Source organism: Mus musculus, chromosome 13 (assembly GCF_000001635.26).
Source record: "Mus musculus strain C57BL/6J chromosome 13, GRCm38.p6 C57BL/6J".
Lineage (NCBI taxonomy): Eukaryota > Metazoa > Chordata > Mammalia > Rodentia > Muridae > Mus > Mus musculus.
The window spans coordinates 35,919,416-35,926,581 of NC_000079.6; positions in this window are offsets into that span (position 1 = coordinate 35,919,416).

Genomic DNA, 7,166 nt, shown 5'->3' on the forward strand with positions numbered 1-7,166 from the left:
CTAGGCGGAGGATAATTCTCCTTAAAAGGGATGGGGTTTTGCCATTTTCTCTCTTGCTCCTAAAGAAGTAAGCAATAAAGCTTTTGCCGCAGAAGATTCCAGTTGTCCTGAGCGTGTTCTTTCCGGTGGGAACAAAAGCTCCGGATAATTTTGTGTGTGTTCTTTTTTTGTTTATTTTTTATTAGATATTTTCTTTATATACATTTCAAATTTCAAATGCTATCCCGAAAGTTCCCATACCCTCCCCACCCACTCCCCTACCCACCCACTCCCACTTCTTGGCCCTGGTGTTCCCCTGTACTGAGGCATATAAAGTTTGCAAGACCAATGGGCCTCTCTTCCCAATGATGGCTGACTAGGCCATCTTCTGATACATATGCAGCTAGAGACATGAGCTCCGGGGGGTACTGGTTAGTTCATATTGTTGTTCCACCTATAGGGTTGCAGATCCCTTTAGCTCCTTGGGTATTTTCTCTAGCTCCTCCATTGGGGGCCCTGTGATCCATCCAATAGCTGACTGTGAGCATCCACTTCTGTGTTTGCTAGGCATAGCCTCACAAGAGACAGCTATATCAGGATCCTTTCAGCAAAATCTTGCTAGTGTATGCAATGGTGTCAGCATTTGGAGGCTGATTATGGGATGGATCCCCAGGTATGGCAGTCTCTATATGGTCCATCCTTTTGTCTCAGCTCCAAACTGTGTCTCTGTAACTCCTTCCGTGGGTGTTTTGTTCCCAATTCTAAGAAGGGGCAAAGTGTCTACACTTTGGTCTTCGTTCTTCTTGAGTTTAATGTGTTTTGCAAATTGTATCTTATATCTTGGGTATATTCTAAGTTTCTGGACTAATATCCACTTATCAGTGAGTACATATCATGTGAGTTATTTTGTGATTGGGTTAGAAAATGGACTTTAAATAAGAAAATGAAGTCAGTAATTGTAGGGCAACTGGTAATCAATATGCCATCAAGTACTGGGACCCCATCCTGTATGTATTAGTTGGCTATTGCTGCATAACAAACTAGTCTGAAATTTATCTCATGGTTGGCCTGGCGAGCCATTTAAGTGGAGGCTTGGCTAGGCCATTCTTCATGCATGTGTGCATGTATCTATGTAGTTAGGTGCTGATTGTCTAGTAACTCCACTTCTGGGGGACCTTGGTTCTCCTCTCCAGGGTATCTCACCCTCCAGCAGCCTATAGTGCGTTTCTTCCCATGAGCATCCAAGACCTCTTCTCCCAGTCACGTGTACTTTATTCTCCTGCACCGCAAAGGGTCAGCTCAGTTCCAATGTGGGAGAAACACATGCTATGCAGCAATGGGGACAGCTGTAAAATCACATGCTAGAAAGCACAGGCACAGCTGAAATAATTTGGCTGATGAGGCTTCATTAATATTCCAAGGGAAGTTTGAAGCTTGACAGATAGTAAACGACTGGGCTGGGACTTAGTTCTATCATGTGTGCCTGACTCCTGCCTTGTACCCAACCAGACATTAATTAATACACTGTCCCATGCAGGTCTGGAGAAAGCTACATCTATAAGAGGCACGAGTCATGTTCTCTCACCACTGGGATAAGCTCGCCAAGAGAATGCTGAATATCTTGAAAGAACTTGGAATCATTTAAGAAAATCACTGAGGACTAAGTTTAGGAATCAAGGACCAAGCGATATAGTTTTCATTTCTAGTCATAGGATAAATTTGAAAACACATGTAACGAACTCCACATGTTTGTAAAATTCTTTTCATCTCTCTTTGGTATTTGTAGGCCATTTATGATTTTCGTCACAAGCCAAATCAAATGATGCCTGAAACAACCTCATAATCTGAAAGCAAGGCGTAAAAACAGAACTGCTGGGAAGACATCTCCTCCTGTTGCAGTTTAGTGCAATGGCCAAGGGCAACCTGAGATGCTGCCATGGGGTAAATCCTTCAGCACCCATGGGAAAGACATGCAGCCAACATATCCTTAGCTCTGAGTTGGAGTTTCTCACTTAGGTCTGTTCATTCCAAAGACCTGAGAGCCTTGGAAGTTGCCAAAGTCTAAGGAAGGTCAAACCAATTAAATCAGGATCCCTGGAGTGGGCCTCAGGCCTCAGTGCTTTTTAAAGTTCTCCAGTGACTATAGTGTGCAGACACGACAAGAAAAGCATCACTTTAAACCAACTTGTCTTGGTGAATGGCTTGGTGAAAATTTGTTTTCAAATGAATACAAAGCATCTGCTATGAAGCTGCAGCCTTGCAGTCTTGCCTACAATACCCATCTGCCGTCTTTGCATGGACACACCTCTGCTGCTAACTTTGATGCTGATGCTTTCAGGTCCACAAGTTTTGAGAGCTTATGTGGGCAGGACCCTGATAAGTACCATGACCTTTGCATGACACCGTGGGTTACTTGGAAAGAAAGCACTCTGGTAGTATTTAAAACCTTCTTTGGAATATAGTGGACTGTGTCACTTACTCTTCATTATCAACTTGGTGAGACTTAGGATCACCTAGGAGACACATGTCTGAATGTGTCTGTGAAGGCATTTCCAGGGAGCTGTAACTGAGACCTGATTTCGGTGGTGCCATCCACAGGCTGGGGTCACCACTCTGCTTCCTGACTGTGGATGAAGCATGGCCATCTGCCTCACACTCCTGTCACTGTGCGTGGTGGACTGTATCCCTTTGACCTGGACCAGAGTAAACCCATGCTTATGTTGCTTTTGTTCAGTAGTTTGTCATAGCATCAGGAAAGTTAACTGACACAGATATATACAGCACATGTTCAAAGTATTATCCTATAAAACTTGGTGAATTATTACGAAGTGCTTATCATCATAGATGTAGGAAAAGGAAAATAACTTCTTTTGGTGGCCATTTTTTTCCCGTCTCTCAAAGATAACAATTTTTTTTTCAAAATTTTTATAGTGTGTGTGTGTGTGTGTGAGAGAGAGAGAGAGAGAGGGAGAGAGAGAGAGAGAGAGAGAATGTGGGTGCATGTGTGCTACAAAGTGTGTTCAGAGGTCAGAGTACACCTTTGAGGTCTTGTGTCTCTTCTCTACCATGAGTTCCAGGGATTCAACTCAGGTTGCAGGCTATAGCAGCAAGCACTTTTACCTTTACCTGCTAAGCCATTTCCACTGGCCCTCAAAAAGAACAAAAAACAAAAAACACAACACCTAACATTTAATTTTGAGTTTTAAAAAATCTTAAATGTTCAATTTTACCAATGAAGACTCTGGAGTCAGATGCTGGGGTGAAAGCCTATTAGCTCAGAGAGGCAGAGAAAGCACCCAGCTGACCTTCCGACTCCACCAATGTCCTCAAAGGAAAAAGATCCTTCTCCTTTCCCTTCCCCTCCTCTTCCTCCTCCTCCTCTCCTTCTCCATGCTGTCTTAAATACCCTTTAACTCAAAGACCCTCCTTCTCTTTCCTGAGTTTTCTTATGTTTACTCCCTGTCAACTGGTTGTTCAATTTGCCTATTGACCTAACCTTGACTATATTAAGCTCTTGTTTACAGAAAGCTCTTGGGTTAAAGGTGTGTGCTAGGGCTGAGCCACACCACAGCAAGAAACAAATTTTTACAATTCACAGTCTTGGAGTTCATAATTTGGCCAAATCTTCTGCAAAAAGCACATTAACTTTGTACTTTCTTACATAAAAATTTAGACATACATGGAAAGGAAAGCAATATCATTGGCATCTCACTCAACTTCAATAACTAGCATTTTGTTTTGTAATGTTTTGTTTTGTTTTGTTTTGTTTTGTTTTGTTTTGTTTTGTGAGACATGGTTTCTCTGTATAGCCCTGGCTGTCCTGGAACTCACTTTGTAGACCAAGCTGGCCTCGAAATCAGAAATCCGCCTGCCTCTGCTTCCCAAGTGCTGGGATTAAAGGCGTGCACCACCACACCCAGCTAAACAACTGGCAATTATTTACCTTTTTTTTTTCATCTACACCTAATGCAGTCTCTTGAGTAAGCTTTCTGTCACTATAAAAAATGCCTGATACAATGTGTTTATAGATAGAAGAAGTTAATTATGACTGACAGAGTTTCCAGTTCATGATCATGGGACTATTATACTAAGCTTGTGGTGAGACAGAACATCATGGCAGAAATTAGTGGTAAAGCAAACCAATTTGCTTCATTTCCAGAAAGTGAAAAAGAGGCTAAGATGCTTTTCAATCTACTCCATAAAAGAGAGAGACAAGAAACAGTGCAAACTCTTTTTATGAAGCTATTATTACCACCTATCAAAATCAGATAAAGAAACAACAAAAAAGTTTTAAAATAATCTCCCTGATGAACATAGATACAGAAATTCTCAATAAAATATTTTCAAACTGAATTCAAGAACACATAAAAAAGATCATTTTCTATGATCTAGTTGGCTTCATCTCAGAAATCCTGCTCAATGTAGGTAAATCAATACATGTTTCATTTAAATGTACTCAGGGACAGAGACATATTCATAAATTTAGAGAAGGCATTTGGCAAGATCTAATATTCTTTCACTGAGAAAGAAACTAAGAATAGAAGGAATATATCTTAAAATAGTAAAGGTTATATATGGCCTACAGCCAACCGCATACTGAATGAGAAAAATCCATGAAAGCATGTATTAAAATCAAGAACAAGACAAGTATGTCTACTTTCTCTGTTTTAACTCTATATAATACTTGAAGTATTAGCTGGAGCAATAAGACAAGGTAAGGAAATAAAAGGGAGAGAAATGAAAGTGAAGAAATCAAAGTATCCATAATTGCAGATGTTATGATCCTATACATAACAGACTCTAAAGACCCCATCAGAAAGCTCATAGAACTGATAAACACTTTCTGCAAAGTGACAGAGTACAAAACCGACAAGTCAGTAGCTTATACTTTACTATCAACAAGCACTCAGACCAAGTGCTCTATATAGTTACCTGGAAGAATCTAGTAGACTCCCCCTAAGCCCCAACCCCCCCCCATAGATAAAAGCCTTTCTTTCCCCAAGACCCACCTCATAGGTTCTGGCCATCAGGTAAAAGGAAACATGGAAGAAGGTATCCAGCCTGAGAAGTTGATCCTCCAAGACCCTTCAACAGCAGACCTGTTGATCCAAGTCCCTTCTCATCCACATTCCCCTACCCTTGCCCCATGACCCTGCCAGCGCCAGCTCTGGGATCCTCAGTCCATATGGTACCGAGGCCATTGCACCCCCTTTACCAGAGGGAGGAGTGGGGGGAGACCCCCAAATTTCCGTTCCGAAGTCTGAGGGCCACTTCCCCTGATACCACAGTGGTTCTCCCACTGAGGGCATATGGGCCTCTAGAAAAGGGCAATCAGGCTATGCAATATTGACCCTTCTCTTTGGCTGACTTGTACAACTGGAAGGCCCAACACCCACCCCCTCCTTTCCAAGGGGCAGATTAATCTCTTTGAGACTGTTTTATTTACTCATCAGTCCACCTAGGATGATATTCAACAATTCATGAGACCAGGCTATTGTCAACAGTGGGCTTTCTCTGACTAGACCTGACTGGGACTTTGATATGGCAGAAGGTAAGGGGCACCTGAAGGTCCACCGCCAGACTCCATTGGCAGGTCTCAAGGGGGGCCACATGACAACCCACAAATTTGACCAAGGTATGTGAGGTTAAGCAGGGACCAGGTGAGTTGCCTGCAGCCTTTCTAGAGTGGCTCATGGAGGCATTCAACTAATATACACCCTATGACCCCAGAAGCAAGGAGCACAAAGCTACTGTGACTATGGTTTTTATAGAGCAGGCTAGTAGAGATATCAGGGAAAAGCTTCAGAGGCTAGACGGATGACAAGATAAGTCATTGAGGGATTTAGTGCAGGTTGCTGAGAAAGTCTACCATAACAAGGAGACAGAGGAGGAGAAGGAGCAGAGAAAGAAAAAGAAAGAAAAGCAACAGGGAAGGAGTCTATAGAGAGTCCTGGCTACAGTAGTTAGGGAAAGCAGAGAAGAGAGAAGAAAAGCCCTTGAAAAGTACCAGTGCACATACTGCAAGGAGCGAGGCTACTGGGCCTGAGAGTGCCCTAAAAAATGGAAGCTGGGGGCAGGAAATCCCAGGCCTTGGGAAAAACACCCCCCAAATGGCGAAGATGTTAGCCCTGGGGAAAGACAGTGACTAGGGAGGATGGGGTTTTGATCCCCTTCCCGAACCCAGGGTAACTCCAAGAGTGGAAGGGAAACCCATTCAATTCTTGGTAGACACAGGGGCCCAACACTTGGTCCTCCTCTAAGCTGATGGGCCAGTCTCCAGCAAAAAAATCGTGGGTCCAAGGAGCCACTGGCACCAAAATGTATTCATGGACAACTGGAAGAACAGTGGATATAGGGATGAGTCAGGTATCCCATTCATTCATGGTCACCACGGACTGTCCCTACCCTCTGTTGGGGTGAGGATTACTCTCCAATATGGGGGTCCAGATACTTCCTGCCTGATGGGCCACAACTAAGTGGCCCAAAAGGGGAGCCCATGGATAGAGGAAAGACCTCTTCTAATGACCCTGGTCAGGAGCTAAGGCTACCTGCTTTCAGATGGGAGCAGTTTTCTCCAAGCTGGTCAGAGACGACAGGTGCTGCTGTGGTGAATAGCACAAATGTCCTCTGGGTGGAACCTTGACCCCCAGCACGTTGGCACAGAAATCAGAGCTAATTGCCCTCACCAAGGCCTTGGAACTTGAGGCCAGCAATAAAATTAACATCTACATGAATAGCAGGTATGCCTTTGACACAGCCCACATCCACGGGGCTATCTATATACCAAGAGAGAGGACAGCTCACATCAGAGGGAAAAGAAATAAAAAGCAAACAGGAAAGATCTCTTGAATGTCCTGATGAAACCAGCAACTGTAAGTATTATTCATTGTCCAGGACTTCAGAAGAGAAGAGACTCGGTGGCCCGGGGCAATAACCAGGCAGATCAAGTGGCTATACAGGAGCCTATCCAGGTTATGGGCCTGCAAGAGACACCCACTGGGAAATGGGACTGGACTAAGGGATGGCCTCACTTAGAATATATTGAAGAAGAAAGGACTCAGATTGCTTGCCACCCTACCAACTATTACCTAGAGAAGGAAGGGCAATGGTGCACACAGAAGGAAAAACTATACTCCCCAGAAAACAAGCAAAAGACTTACTAGGCCAAATGCACAGATGGACTTATT